Genomic DNA, 16,194 nt, shown 5'->3' on the forward strand with positions numbered 1-16,194 from the left:
CCGCGGACCACTCAACGGCCGCCGTGGCCGGCTTCTTGTGATCCGATTGGCCCGGTCCTAGGAGAGGCGGGCGGCGGGCTCTGTGAGGTCCGGAAGGCTGCTGTAGCCAAGGACGCTCTCGCGCTTAGTAACCGCGGCCCCCAGGTGAGAACTGCTGGGTCCTGAGGTCAAAGGGGTCACTGCCAATCCTGTCCTTTGTTTTCCTGTGTTATTGAGCCAGAAGCTCCCCACCGGCTTTTCCTACTTCTGGTCTAAGAAACATTTGACTCCGAGCTCCCTTTGTCTTTCCCTTCTCTCAAACACAGTGTGTTGAATTTTGCATTAATTCTCAGAACTCTGGGGAGGCCTTGCCGAGGCCAGTAGATGCTCTCGTTTAGGTAGTTTGGGCCAAAAGGCTGAATAAACCTAAAACAGAATTAATTGCCTGGAAACTCCTTCAAGATGGGCAAGCACTCTTTGCGCTCTGCATATATCAAAATGCCCAATTGTCATTGAAAATTAAATATTAAACTCAGTCTGTGTCTGAGTTAAAAATGCACAGGTGAACATGTAGTAGCATTTGTCTTTTGAATGGTACCTTTAAAAAGCTCCTGATCACCATTTCAGGATGAGTTTGTCAAATCTGGTCTCCAAAGAAAGAACAAAAAAATTTTTGAATACTTGAGAGACCCTCTCCAAAACAATTATTCCATGATTATCAGCCTTTGCCAGAATTAAGAGGTTAGTTTACTTTTACAATGCAGACCTCCTGCAATGCTGATTTGTATCTATTTATAAAGAGAATTATGGAAAATACTCCATGTCCAATTAGTCAATCTCTTTTATCTCAGTCATTCCATAAGTGCAGAAACATATGTCTGTTTCTGTTTGTCTCTGTACCCCCAGTATGACTTTAGACCTGCCACAAAGGAGAGGCCCAATCAACTTTTGTTGAATGAAAGAATGAATATGTGATGTCTAGTGGAATCGGAGATCATCAAAGATATGGAGGCAGAGAAGCGGTAAAGCTGATCTTATCTATTTCTTAACTTTGCCTAAGGAACACACTGCTTGAGCCCATCTTTATTATTTCCTTATCTGCTACATTTTTTTTCCTTTCTGCCCCACGGTCACTAAATCTCTAGTCTGTCTGGGGCATCCTGTCACAACATTCATCGCTCTTCATCAGGGACGCTATCAGCAATAATTAAAGTCCCATCCATCTTCACCCCCTAGATTCCCACCCACTGTTTCTAACCTCACCACTGGCTTAATCCCACAACCTTCTGCCTCCATCCTGCTCTCAAACTATGAGTCATGCTACCAGTCAGCAAAGTCTGCTTTCTACTGGTACATGTCAGCTCACCTTCATCTGAGCTTCAGTGTTGCTCTTGAGAAATGTTTACGCTACTCCTTTCATCTCCTTACCACACAAGGGTTCATCTCTCCTAAAGTCCCACGGTACCTTTAGACTCAATACTCAGGGTGAGTGGGAAACTTGTTTTCCATCTATGTGAAGATCCGCTCTATTCCACCCTATCTTACTATCCCTCCAGCTCTTCTCTTATCTATGCTCTCATCCTTGGTAAAAGGAGACTTTCTCAACCATGCTTAATATGAACCACATTGCATCCCACCATCCAAATAGCTAAAATATTTCTTTACTCTCTAGCATCTTCCACCTTCAAATGTACTTAGACCATTGCTATTATGGAATTAAGTCATTAGGACTTCCTGTATCTTCAACTAATCTTCCTTTCTCTGTCTATATAACTAAACTTCCTTTCTGCTTCTAATATCTTAAATAATGGTCTAAATAGTCTATGTCCCCAGTCTCTACAGAGATTCCTTGCTGATCTTATGGCCACCTCTATCGCCAGGGAGACAGTCACTGTCTCTGAGTAGCTGACTCCTGAGTCTACACATCTGACCTAGTGTTCCAGTCTGGCATGACACACTCCATGGATTTTCTGGATTATAAATTCCTTGCGATGGACTTCCTTATCTCAACCAGCCTAATTATGTCCCATGTTTGGCAAAATCTTCTTATGTGTAGCAGGTACAGAAAGCAAAACGTCAAAACCCTTTTGTCCTTCTACTTTCACGTCCCTGTCTGTGATATGATCACAGGCTGGAAATCTCATTATTCATACATTCAACTATTATTTATTAAGTGCCTACTATTGCATAACAGACAACTGGGGAGAAAAGATCACACAGCCCATAGTCCTAAAGGAGCTGACAATCTAGGAAAGGCAAACACGTATGTAAGCCAGTGTCCTGCGTACTGTGATGGACATTTCTCAGGACATTGTGAGAGCACCATAGAATGGACCCTTCTTTGCAAGGACTCAGATGAGACTTCAGAGGGAAATTGAAAATTGAGTGGGAAAGGGCATCTCAGGCAGCAGCAGAAGCGGAGGCCCAAGGCAGGGATCAGCTGGGTAGATCAGTTGGTCTCTTCACTGCTCATGATCTGGCCATTCTCTCTTGTGCCTCTCTCTGTGTGACCATCTGTGCTGATCTTCACACCCAGCATGCTCTTTCTTCTAATTGCTACCTTTCCAAACCCCTGCCTTCCTCCTCTTCCAGGAAGCTTTCTTTAATTACTCCAGCACCCACCAGTTTTTCTTTCATCTGACCATCAATTCTATTAAGTACCTCCAAGTTGGCATTTCTCTTTTCTGGGTACAGTCTTGGTCCTCCAAGTCTGTTTAAGGCTCCTTGCTAGGAGGGGGAATATCTTAGTCTTCTTAGGATGCTTTATTGCAAAAAGTGTTGGTCCTGCCCCTCTTCAAGCATTGCCCTACCCAGCAAATGGGACCACCAGTTGCTCAAACAGACACTTCCAAGTCCTCTCGATGCCTCATTCTCCCTCTTCCCTCTTTCCAACCCAACACCAACCCCTGCCAATTCTATCTCCAAAAGGGTACCTAAATTATGTCCACTTAGCTCTGCCTCCAATGTCATATCCTAAGTAAAGTCACCACACTTCTCACCTGGGCTGTGTGACTAACCCCCTAGTTGAGGTTCCAATTTCTATTCTTGTTCCACTGCAGCAGCCAAAGTGATCTTTTACAAAGTGTAAGTCACATAATGATACATCTTCCCATTGTACTTAAAATAAAATGCATACCCCTTATCAAGGTCACAGTTGACTGAATCCTTCCCATTCTCGTGAGCTCACCCCATGCCCCCCCGCCTCATTCACTAGCCACACTGACCTTTGCTCAGCATTTTTACTGCTACGAGCTGCTTCCCACCTCAGAGTCTTTGCACATGCAGTTCCCTGTACCTGGACTGCTCTTTTCCCTTTCTTCAGCTAGCGAACCCTCCTACCCATCCTTTGGGTTTCAGCTCAAATGTCACTGCCCTGACACCCAGACTCACTTAGGTCACCCTCACCTCCTTTCATCTATGGCACTTACCATGGTTTCCAGTTATTTATTTATTTATTTGTGTGATTATTTAATTAACATTTAGTTCCCCTCCCAGGATACCAGGGTCAGGACAGAGTAGGAACCTGGCCTGCTTTGTTTGTCATTGAATATTCAGCAGTTAGCATGGTCCTGGGACCTAGGAGGGAGCCATCCACACCTCAGAGGCATAGACATCTCTCCTCTGACAACTTGGAAGAGGCAAAAATAATTTCCCTCACAAGGGAGCTCACAGTTCTACTGAGCCTTTGGAAGCCAGACTCTTTCTGGTTCCATACTACAGTGAGAGAAAAAACCCCTGACATTTCATGGCCTCCCCAGTCAGTTTCATGGAACCCAAATATTCTGGTGGTAGCTCCACATATGTTTATTTTATGTATTTGCTGCAGGCCTGGTCCTCTGCCAGTGCTAGAGCAGAAATAAAATTAGGGGTCAGGCCTCATTAGCAGAGCAGGAAGACCCACCAAGAGCTGCCAAACAGCCTGAGGATCTGAGTCCATTTAAAACCGAAAGAGCCAGATACATCTGTCATATTATTATCCTGCTCACAAACTTTTGAAGGTTCCTTGGGGTTTGTAAAATGAGGCTGAAGCTCCTCAGCTGAGCATCCAAAACCCTCCATGATCTGGTCCCAGCCTGGCTTTGCAACTCTACCTTGATCTATGGTCCCAAACACAGATGCATGCACAACCCCTGCTCCAACTTTTCCAGCTTCCTGGTGGAATCCAAGAACGTCCTGTAACTTTTATGCACCCATGATTTATGCATCCTTTTCCTTCTACCTGGAATTCCCTTCTTCCCCATTTTTGCTTGTATAAATTTTATTCATTCTTTCACATCACAGTAAAATGCTACCTCCCATACTGTTTGTTTTTCTCATAAAAATTAATTTGTCCTTCCATGGGTTTTCAGTTGTATGGCACATATAATCTATTTGATGTTATATTTATTTGCTAATCTTTGTCTCACTCTGTAGACTGCACTCCTTGTATCTGTATACACACACGCATTGCACTACAAGAATAGATATTTGATATTTATTGAATTAATTGAACTCTCACTCTATGTCATATATTATATTAGAGCTTTTCATACATCATCTCATCTATTGCTCCTAATAGCACAATGGGATAGACTATTATTATTCCCATTTTCCAGATGTGATGACTGAGGCATAGAGAAGTTAGGTAGCTGGTCTAGGACCAGTGGTCAGAGGAAACTCCTTGTTTAACACCCAGGTATATTTGACTTTAATGCCCAAGCTTTTTGCCTCGATTCTAACCCAGAGTCTACCATGAAGAAGTAGCTTTGAAAGATTGTCAAGGCAGGTGCTACCCTTCATGTACATGAAAACCTTCCTTTCTCATAATACCCTATGAGGAAGGTTCCATTGCACCCAACCAATAAATGTGGATAGTACTGGGGGCTGAATCCTGTCCCCCACAAAAATCATGTCAAGTCTTAACCCATCTCCCTGTGGATGTGAACCCTTTAGTAAATAGGGCCTTTGAAGATGATGTCATTTTTAGTTAAGGTGTGGCCAAACTAAATAAGGGGGCAGTTTTTACCCAATATGGCTGAAGTTCTTATTAGTAAGGGAAATTGGACAGTGTAATAGAAGCCAGAAGCCAGTGGCCCAAAACAAGGAGAGAGAGAGCTCTAAGTGATGGAGGATGGCTGGAATGCTGTAGGCTCCGAGATAAAGTGACCCCTGCCAATTCCTTGATGTTGGACTTCTAGCCTCCAAAATCATGAGACAATAAATTCCTGTTCTTTAAGCCAAATGGGGGAGGAAGGGCATTTGCCATAGCAGTTTTGGCAAACTAAGACAGATGTTTTGTTGAATTCTCACTATTCACTGTAGTCACGTTCTATGAAGTCTCCATGAAGTTTCAAATAGTAAACACTGAACCATTTCTCTTAAGGAAAATGCAAGGTTGGGTCCCTGCAAGACTCTGATCACATTTTAATCAATTTATCCAACATATAACTTTGTTTTATATGTGCTATTCCTTAAAAACACCTTATGTAATATACACTGTTGATTCATTAATGTTGAACTCATGGCCAACAGCTCTATAATCCATGCCTGAATGAAGCTTATACAACACACGTATTTTCTCCTTAAGGCACATCACAACCTTCTTGTGTGTGTAAGAATATTTTGACAGAGTTTTAGCACTATATTTGGGGGCCATTTTAAACGATGAAATCACCAACAAAAAGCCCCAAAAATGTGAAAAATCCAGCACAAATAGAGATGGAAAGGGCACTTGTTTATGGTAGGAGAGCTGAAACAGGAATGTTCTGCTGGAAATGTACATGATGGGTAACTCAAAATTTTTGCCATGCTATATTTGTCCATGAATGACCATCAAAATGCCATGAGTATTGATTTTGGTATTACAAATCAAAAAGCGAGTAGGCAAATTCATAAATACAGAATCCATGAAAAATGAGGATTGACTGTACCTTGTTTCGTGACTGACAACAGCTGGTGAAGCAAAGAATGTACCAAAGAAGTGGTCCCTTGTTGGCTGTTTTAAAGACAACTTTTGTGGATAACATTTTTTGATTAGGCTTTCTAAACAATGGCAACCTCTAGGGGAGGAGGGAGAGTCACCACAGAGAAGTGACAATGGCTTGTCCAAGACACAGCCTCCCAAGTTTCTGAGATGAGCCCTTCGTGGAGATGTTGGCTGTCAGCAAAGAGTCTGATGGAATCCCAAGAGTACAAGTTCAGGAAGCTGAAGGTGGTCCGTGTCCACCATGAGAGATCCTTAAAAGGTTTTATAGATGTAATAAGGTGATCGATGGAGTTCTACCCTTTCTGGATGGCAAAATAAGAGGCAACAAGAGGGAAGGTTTGACAAACATGAGTGTGTTTGTGAAAAAGTAAGCATAAAGCCCCCATGCAGACCTGCTTCCCTCATGATAAAAAAGCTGCCCCAGGAGACAGAGATGGATGCAGTGACTTCCTCCCCTTCACTATTAAGCACAGGAAAAAGAAAATTCTTATTGCATTGGATCAGTGTTTCCCAAAGTGTGTTCCCTAGACCATTAAGAGAGCCTATGCACTCAATCAATCCATAGACAAATAAATAAATATCTATAGCAAATACATTTGTGAATTTCTGACACACTGAGAGTCAAATAGAGTGCTTTAAAGCAGGAATTTTCAGTTTTTAATGTGCCAATTTGCATTTTCCCATAGGAATCTGACCACAGAACTTGTAAAACTCAAAAACATTTGTTAGCATCTCCAAGGACACTAATGGTTCGTGTTACATAGCTTGGGAAACCCTGGTTTAGAGAAATGCAGCCATGCCAAAGTTCAGAACTAAACGTGTCCTAAAAATATGCTTCAAAAAGAGAAAGAAAGCTTTATGTCATCCATGTCTAGCTAATTGCTAGATACTCTCCAAAGCTATGGAGAAAAGCTAATTTATCTGGGTATTCAATAAAGGGTTCTAACTCAGTTGTGATATGATGACAGTTCACATACTGACAAAGCATCCTCTCAAGGAGTGAGGGAAGAGGGTGTTAAAGAGTAGTTCATGGAAAAATAAAAGAAGAAAGTAAGTGAAAATGTAGGAAAGGCTAAAAGGTGTTTGAGAATCTGAGTATGTTTGGGGAGGGACAATGTTTAGATAAAGGAAATAGAAAACATTGCCTATATGGCCATGTCTCTAATTGCTTATTCCTCCAAATCCTTTTAATTCCATAAATCCTTGTCTCTGGCTGTTTATAGAGGAAAATTGAAAATATTTGCATTGTCACAGGTAGTATAGGTCATAGACATATTTGAAGATTTAATTTTAGAATAAATATATTTTTTCATTGCTCTTATGAATTACTTAAAACACATTTGTCCCGTTTTATTCAAGCTTGCACCATTAATATAAATATTGTTTTCCTTGAGTTCTGAGTTGGGAATCAGTACATTTGCAAACAGCAGTGTCAGTCTATGAATTGATTGTGGAAACCAAAATGGCTTAATGTACAGAATATAATACCAATAATTACAGCTTTTTGGAGAGTTGCTTGGGAAACTTAATTGACTGCATGATACATTCATTGAGAATTTTATCATTTACAGCAAAGATAAGGTGACATCCGTTTGTTGTGTTTTGCTTATGTTACTAAGCTATTTAGAGGGGCGTGTATCACTGTCAGCATTTTTCATTGAATAGACCTTTTCATGGCATGAAATTGCTGAGCACACCTTGTTGGGGTTATTTCCAAAGAGGCAAGGTACACAGATTCATTCAAGGTTAGATATCATTGTGTACCCACCTTGTTTCGCAGGTGGAGGAACTGTGTGATTTAACAGGTGAAATGACATGCTGGAGATCACATTTTTTGCTGATGGCCTCTTGACTGAATAGAAAGTTCTGGGTTCTCAAGGCTCACTTTGCTTATATTTCCATCAGAGTCATTATCTAATTGTGATTTGTTTTTACATGTTGTCTCCCCAGTTAGGCTATGAGTGCTAGAAGGGCAGGAACAGTCCTTCCAGCCTTGGTCACAGGAATCAATCACGAAGCACCTGCTCTGCGCCAGCTTCATGCACATCGTCTACGCTCCTCGCAATAACCTCACAAGATTGATAATATTATTCCCATTTTACAGTGACTCAGAGGCTAAGTAACTTTAACTATCACATTAGCCAGAAGGTGATAGAGTTGGAGTCCACCATAGGTCACTCCCACCCCAAGGCTTGTGGTCTTTCCCCTACATTGAATGGCTGTGCATTTTTCTTATGCATTCCTCTTTTTATCCTTGGCACCAAGCATCGACTTTGGCCTATGGTACACTCCTGGCATTTGTTTGTTGAATGAATGAATGAGAACCGTACTTGGAGAAACAGGGATCAGCTTCCCTCCCTGAAACTTACTGGGGATATGATATTGGGCAAATTGCCAAATTATACCAGGTTAGCTTGACCTCTTTGTAAAATGGAGGCTAATACTGCCTTACTGGCCTGAAGGGAAGAGAATGAACCAGATGGTCTTTTGAAGACATTTCCAGGTAATTGAATGAAGTGCAGGTGCTCACTTGCATCTGGTCCTCAGTGAGCCCGTCAGGAATGGCTCCTCCTTCCACAGGATTTGGCCATGGGACCACTTCTCTTTCTGCCCTTAAAAAAATATTATTCAATGGAAAATAAATCCAGCATGGAGTTATCAGGTGGGGTGCATTATGGAGAAATCATCTATCTGTTGTGCAGAAGTTGGGAAGACCAGAAAATGCTCTGGCTCCATAACCTAAAAAACTTTTTTTTTTAATAGGATCTGAAACTCCCCTTACATTTAATCTTAAAGATCCATTTAGAAGGTCCTGGAATTTATTAACAGTCTTATGTCTTTAAATAATCTTTAACAACAAAAACAAAAATGACTCATATTAAATGCTAAAAGGAGATCCTGACAATTGAAAGGAAGAAAGAAAACAAAGACACAAACAGAATGCTGGAAAGGAGAAAAACACATTTTGGTTTATAATGTTGTTAAGAGCCATAGAATGGTAAATATTGGGATATGGACAAAATTGTGTTATGGATTGTATTTTGTGCTGTGTATTTAAAAGGCGGTGGTGGTGGAATATGTCGAGACTACTTAAAAGATCTGCTATTTTAGGAACCAAGACCATTTTTGTAATATATTAAGATTTTGTAGACATTGTGTATTATTAATGAAACATAACTGTTTACACAGAGGGATAATAACTGGTCTAAGTAGGCTTTTACGAGAGACACACTATATTCAAGACAGATAAGTCAATAGGACCTTTAGTAGTTAAGAAATAAGCTTCTGGGCTCAGCTACTGCTGGCAAGGTCATTGGAGTATTGCCAAGGAAAGAGACAGAGCACGTAACAGAGGGTAGGAAAGTGACAATCTAATTGACTGGACTAGGATCACTCACACTACCGTTGAATATTTTTTTATTCCTCAGTGGTTTTCAAAGAAATGGATTATGAGAGTAGTATGCTGGAGCTAGCTCCTACCAGCTCATAAGAGACAATTATTAAATTTTCAGGAATTTCGCAATATGGTTGTTAAATGCAGCCAATGTTATAATTAAATTACATAATTTACAACTAAATACATTATGTTAAAAATGGAGACAGTAAATAGTCAAATTGCAAATTATTTTACATTTCGCTATTTCCTGTCCTCTTGAGATTATTTTCATCTATTGCATCTTTATAATGGAAATACTATTTAATGGAGGGTTTCTAAGCATATTTTCCCAACTTTGCATTGAGTGACATCACGTTGGTAGCATAAACTTGACATGGAAGTATTTATACCATGGAAATCAGCAAAGCTACAATCCCAGGCTTGCTTTATTGTTTTGTTAAATGTCTCCTAAACTGAAGAAAGCGATGGAGAAAATGTTAAAATATAGATTAAATGTAAACGTTTCTCACATTTCTAGCCATTACATTTTTTTCAAGCACAAACAAATTAACGGTGTTTTCTTCTAATATTTTGACTCTATAGTTCAGCTCAGCAAAGTCACTCATGTCATTGAATGAAGTTCCAACACGTCTGCGTTTTTTGTCTTACTTGTTAACATAAATGAAAATATCAAACACTTTTCACGTTGGGACTCCACTTGCTAATCAGGTACAACAGAGGTTGGCTACAGAGAGAAAAGTTGAGCAACAATCAACGAAATGTTCTGTAAAAATCAATAGGCTGTATGGAATCTACTATACAGAGAATTATATTATTTATTATTATTTATAAATTGTATGCTATACATTTTTGCATCCCCAAAACATATAATAAACTTATATGTGTGCATATACAGTGGATTTTTTCTTCCAGAGAGCCAGCTGTTTGCAACATCATGAGTGGGTCCCTTGTTCTCCTCCTCAAAGAGATTACCACCTGTGGGATGTGGACAAAAGAACTATTCTCTATGATACTGTCATGGTAGATACCTCACATTATGCATTTTGTCAAAACCCGCAGAACTGTACAACACAAAGAGCGAAACCTAATGTAAGCTATAGACTTTAGTTATAATGAATCAATATTGGCTCATCAATTGTAACACATGTACCACCCAAGACCTTCACAGAAGGGGAAACTGCGTATGAGGGTGAGGGGTACAGGGAAACTCTCTGTACTTTCTTGGCAATTCTTCTGTACATCTAAAACTGTTCTACAAATAAAATTTATTATTAAAAAAACAAAATCAAAAAACTATGATGCAGGCTCCAGTGAGGTCTCCAAAGCTATTAGAAAGGAACCTCAGCCTCTTGAAATTCTCAAGAGGGAAGAAGCACTGCCAACTAGCGAAGCCTGAAAGGTTGGGTTACAGGTGATGTAGGTTGATTTCTGTGCAGCCTCCCGGTACCTGTGAATGTGACTGTATTTGGAAATAGGGTCTTTGCAGAGGTAAGTACATTAAGAAGAGGTCATGAGGGCAGGCCAGAGTTCTCGCCTGCCATGCTGGAGACCCAGGTTCGATTCCCGGTGCCTGCCCATGCAAAAAAAATAAAAAGGAAGTGATTATTTAAAAAAAGGAGAAGAAGAAGGGGTGATGCTTTATTAGGGTGGACCCTAAATCAAATGACTGATGTCTTTACAAGAGAAAGGAGAAGAAGGGCTGTTTGGAGAGACACAGAGAAGTTGTGGGGAAGGAGGCAGAGATTGGAGTGATGTTTCTTTAAGCCAAGGATCGCTTAGAATTTCTGGCAACCACCATTATCCAGGAGAGAAGCATGGAACAGATTCTTTCCCAGTGCCTCTGGAGTGAGCATGGACCTGCTGACGCTTTGATTTCAGCCTTTTGGCCTCCACAACTGGGAGAGAATAAATGTCTGCTATTTTAAGCCACCCAGTTTGTGCTAATTCATTACAGCCACCCTAGTAAGCTGTGATAAGTGGGTACGTAGAAAATCTTGTAGATCTTTAAGTTGATGAGAGTATAAAGAAATAAAAATGAAATTGGATAGAGAAAGATGTGCTGTACATTTATAAATTACTTGAAATGACATTTCTCATGACTTAAAAATAAAGTGAGCTTATTTTTGTTGACATTGTTGAAAATAGTTTATCTTTTGTTTATATACTGGAAGCAACCAGAATCTGGCCTTTTGTTAACTTTAGACTGATTCATGATGGCCTCTGACGGGTTCATGCTAGCTTCATTCGGCCTTTTCTGGAGATGCCACATTGTGCAGACAACAAGCTGTGCTAGACAACTAACTGCACATTTTGCAATCTAAGTTTCCAACTCAGTGTGTGGTGGCAGCCACACTATAAAGGGAAGAGTCTACGCAGCTTGTGGCATCTGCTGTGACCAAAGACCCATGGTGAGTACAGCCTCTTTAGCTAATTCTTTTTTTTTTAATGCTTTTTAAACTTACTCTTACACTTTCATATAAAATGTTCTTCTTGACTAGGTTTCTATACTTTAAAATTACATCTCTGATTCACGGATTACCAGGTGTATAAAATTTCTGCTCATTGTATTAGTCAGTTATAGACTGGTAACAAACAGCCCCAGAATCTCAGTGACTTAACAGATGCCACCTTCTGTGTGGCCTATTCTCCTGAGCTGCTTACATGCCATGTCACCTCCACCTCATACCCATGTTTCCACAACCACTGCAACTAGCTATGAGACATGAAAGATCACAGGGTGATTCTTGAAGTGACTCACATCACTTCCATTAGCACATCATTGACTAACACAGGCCACATGGGGCTGGTCTGGCTTCTCTTGAACACAGGAAAGGTGAGAGAACCACAAGTCTTCATGAATATTAATAATGTCTTAGAGGAGTAGCCATTTAAAGTATTTATTCTAAATGTTGTTGGTTTATGATCAGAGAATGGGGTGGTGATATCTGCATTATGGATTTTATTAAATTGTGTGTCCATGAGTGGGTATGTGTGGAGGAGGGACCGGTCGATGTTTGTAAACTTTTCATGGCTATTTAAAAAAAAAAATGTACATTTTCTAGCTAATTCTGTAGATGGCTGTAGCAGAGGCTATAATTGTTCCAGCCCACATTCCTTGGATCCTTTGACCGTTTTCTTGAGCACAGGTTTCCCATGTGCTTCCACTCCCAACAGCTGGCTCCTCCACCTCCTAGAAGGAGGATTGCCCTCAGGCTGCCTGAATCTACTCTGCCTGCACAAGAAAAGCTGGAAATACCTGGAAATCTGTCCTCAGGGCAAGCCTTAATTAAAGTCTGCTGAGAATAAGGTGTAACTCCCAGCTCCCTTACCCCTGATTGAGACAACTATGAGGTATGGCCTGCCCTGTCCCCCCCGAGCTCCTTTATGAGACCCCATTAGGGACTTTGCTTGATGCCACACGATTGCTACTTCCAGCTCTCACTTCCCTATTTCTCTACCAGCTTTTCTTGGGGGACTTTTCCTGATATATCACTTTCACATTTATCTTCAGGGTCTGCTTCTGGGGACTCTCACCTAACACAGTGGCCACGTTTCGTAGGATGTGTTCCCAGCCCCCATCCTCAACCCAGCATTCTCTGGCCACCAAACGTAAAGATGACGCATCTGTAGGCTGGCCAGCTGATCAATCTGACCCAGCATAAAAGACAATCTAGGCAGACTCTCTCTAGGGAAGTTTGATCTTGAGTCATACTAGTTTGAATCATCACTTTTGATGTTGGCACACACTCTAGTATGGGTTCATAGACTTGGGCTGCCAAGAAGCAACAAGAAAACCCTATCCTTGGAAAACTACTGCATCCTGAGTGAGTTTCCGGTTTCCAAGCATGCCCCCATTTCCATGCAATTGCTTATTTTTGTCTGTCTCCTTCCTTTATTCTTCATTGTTCAATGTCAGTGGATGACTCTCCGCTTCTCAAAGAGCTTAGAACACAAATTATAAATCATCTCTTTGGTGGGCCCACTTTTCTGGCCACTCACTGCCAAGTTCTTCAGGGAAAGGGTCCTAATGGTTATTAAGGAGGCCAGAAGGATTTGAACAGCTGCAATAGGGAGCCATCTTAGTATTCAAATAAGTTGAATAATGAAGATGGAAGGAAATCTGGTTTAGATATTAAAAAGCTAAATGGAAGCAATCTAGTGCTCTTGCTTCCAGTAGAAAAAGGCAGCTAAATCCCCCTCAGTCTTCCATATCTCTTTTCAAAGTAACCAAGATGAAGCTACCAAACTGGGGAGGAGATAGAAAGAAAGAATGAAAAGGCTATGAACCAGGAATGTTGAAGAAATTACATAAGCCTTGAATATTGAAACCGCTGGTTTAGAGATGTCTTTTTAGACTTGGAATGCCTTTTCATGAAGAAAACACTTTACTTCTATTGACGAAGGGATCAGGCTCCAGAGGAAACTGAGGCACCTGCATGCTGTCTAGGGCTTGCTCCATGATGGTCCTCCACCTTGATTGACAACAGCTTCTGCTCCAGCCCAGCTCACTAGGGCGGAGAGAAAGAAGGGAACTCAGGGCAGATGGCAGAATCTTTCCTTCAGAAATGGAGCCTGAGCATCTTTGGGGGTCAGGCCTGGCAGTGTGGGGAGATGTGGTGTTCCAACAGCACCAGGCTCCCTCGTGGAAACAAAGCGAAGGCCGCCGTTTTACAGGCACGGGCAAAGGCAAATGAATCGAGTTCATTCTGGCCTGAAATTAATATCTCCACCCCCAGGTCTCTTAAACTGCTCTTAAAATGCTAAGTGCTCCTCAGAGGCCTGAAATTGGCTTCTAAGAGTCACAATGTGTAGACATCTCTGTTCTGCTAGAACATTCCCCAAAGCAGGGTATGATACATCAAATGGAGGGTTTCTAAACTGCAGATTTCAGGGTCTGATTCCCAGGTAAGGGGTCTGGGAATCCACACAAATTTCATTACACAGGAGGAATTTAATTGGGATTTGAGCACATACTAGTTCGTGTATTTTATTCCAAGGGCCCTTCCTTTACAGGAGTCTTGGGGACTTTCAAAGGCAAGGAAATCACCTGTACCCTGATCTCCTTTGTTTGAGATGGGTATTTGCATATTTAACATAACCTACATTGCAAACAAATTGTCTTTTTTCTTTTTTTTTGGCTTGTTGATGAGATTTTTAAATAGTTTTTTTTTACATTTCTCATTTAAATGAAGTTAAAATTTACTCATCTTCAGAAAGAGCTCTCAAATCTCTTCCATCTCAACCTCATCTGCCCCGTGAAGCACACACTGACTTTAGAAAGAGGTTTCAGAAGCAGAATGGAAGTTAGTTGAATCACAGAACGTGAAGTCGAGAAGACTCTTAACAGCTCCTGGGTCCAGACTTCTTTAATAGATGAAGAAACTCAGCAAAATTACCCAGAGTTATCCAAGGTGGCTTAGAGCACCCGTATCCAACACCCTTTGGCTCTCTCCTTTGCCCAGGAACCCTGGTGCCTTATTCTCCTTGGAATTTTATTTCCAGAAATAAAGTTCCAACCTGGTCAAGCAAAGGTGAGCATTACTGGCCCTGAAATCACAGCACCGCAGTAGCTCCATCACCCCTGTGCTTCATCAAACCCCAGCTATAAAAGATCCATCTATCACTGCTTAGAGGACTCCCTAAGGAAGAGTCTTATGAGATAAAAAAGAAAAACACAATTTTAAAGTAAATCTCATCTCGACTGTATACCTACATATTCTCTACTTCCCTGGAAGTTGTTTGTTTATCTGAGCCTGGAATGACTCATAAATGCCATTCTGTATTGTTTCCTCTTATCTCATTCAGGCGCAACCTTTGGATGGTCACCTATTTAGAAAGAGAAAACCCAGTGAGCAATGCTGTCATCTGGAAGCATTCGCACAGCATCTCCACTCCCAGGACGAGTGAACCATATTCCTCATAGCCACCTGTAAACGCGATGTCATTCCACCCCCTTCCACCCCACCCATAGGAGGCTGCAATTGCCCCGAGGACGCTAAGCATATGCTGCCCGTGAATTATATGATTTATTGCTTAGCCTATACAGGCCTAAATATCAGAATGGCTCCTCTTAATACAGTGTTCGGTATGCATAGACACTGCTGCGGGTTGGAGCACCCCAGCACCCATGCTTTGAGTGAGATACAAGGAGGCTGACATAGGGGTGCCTCAGCCCTTCAGCAGCCAGGGGCAAGGCAGAGCCCTTTGCCTCCAGCCATGGTCACTTCTGCTTAACACCAAATTGCTGAACATCAATTTTCCTTATCTTTGTACGGTATACTGTGGGAGGGTTTGGGGGTACAACTCTAGAATATCCATCAGCTATGCCCTTCTAAAGACCACTGTCACCTACTACAGCAGCTTCCCAAGCTGCCACAGCTAAGGAACTGCGTGTTCTGGCTGGGGAGGTGTTTCTCTATACAAGGGGCCCCTATGGCACATACTTGAAGAAACCAGCCTCAGTAATAAGACGCACTCGAATTGGCATCTCAGCTCTGCCTCCTACAAGTCCAAGACATCAAGCAAGTAAGTCATTTACCCTATCTGCCACTCAGTTTCTTTGTCTGCAAAACTGAGAGTAATACCAGTCTCACAGGTTAGAATAAAGGTGAGAAGATATCTCCCTTCCCCTCTCCAGAGAACACTGCTGTTCTTATGGGTACTTGGGGGGAATGTTTTTGAGACTACTGAGCCCCACGCTGCAGCTATTTTTATTCCTGGCAGCCTCATCCCACAACCATGGAGTGGGAAGAGATGTCCTGCATTATGTTGCAGCAGAAACACGGCAAGACAAAACCTAATTATACGTGACTGCAGTCTAACTGCAACATTGAATGAGCTCATCCGTTCTTAC

The 16,194-nt window shown here is 41.5% G+C and overlaps 1 long non-coding RNA gene across 1 annotated transcript; it reads left to right on the plus strand.

Moving 5' to 3' along the window:
• Positions 1–28: 28 nt before the first annotated feature.
• On the plus strand, positions 29–15,930 carry LOC143686109 (uncharacterized). Its single transcript, XR_013176906.1, has 3 exons — positions 29–144; positions 886–1,001; positions 15,147–15,930. It is a non-coding gene; the product is annotated as an uncharacterized LOC143686109 (long non-coding RNA).
• Positions 15,931–16,194: the final 264 nt, after the last annotated feature.

Source organism: Tamandua tetradactyla, chromosome 6, assembly GCF_023851605.1.
Source record: "Tamandua tetradactyla isolate mTamTet1 chromosome 6, mTamTet1.pri, whole genome shotgun sequence".
NCBI lineage: Eukaryota > Metazoa > Chordata > Mammalia > Pilosa > Myrmecophagidae > Tamandua > Tamandua tetradactyla.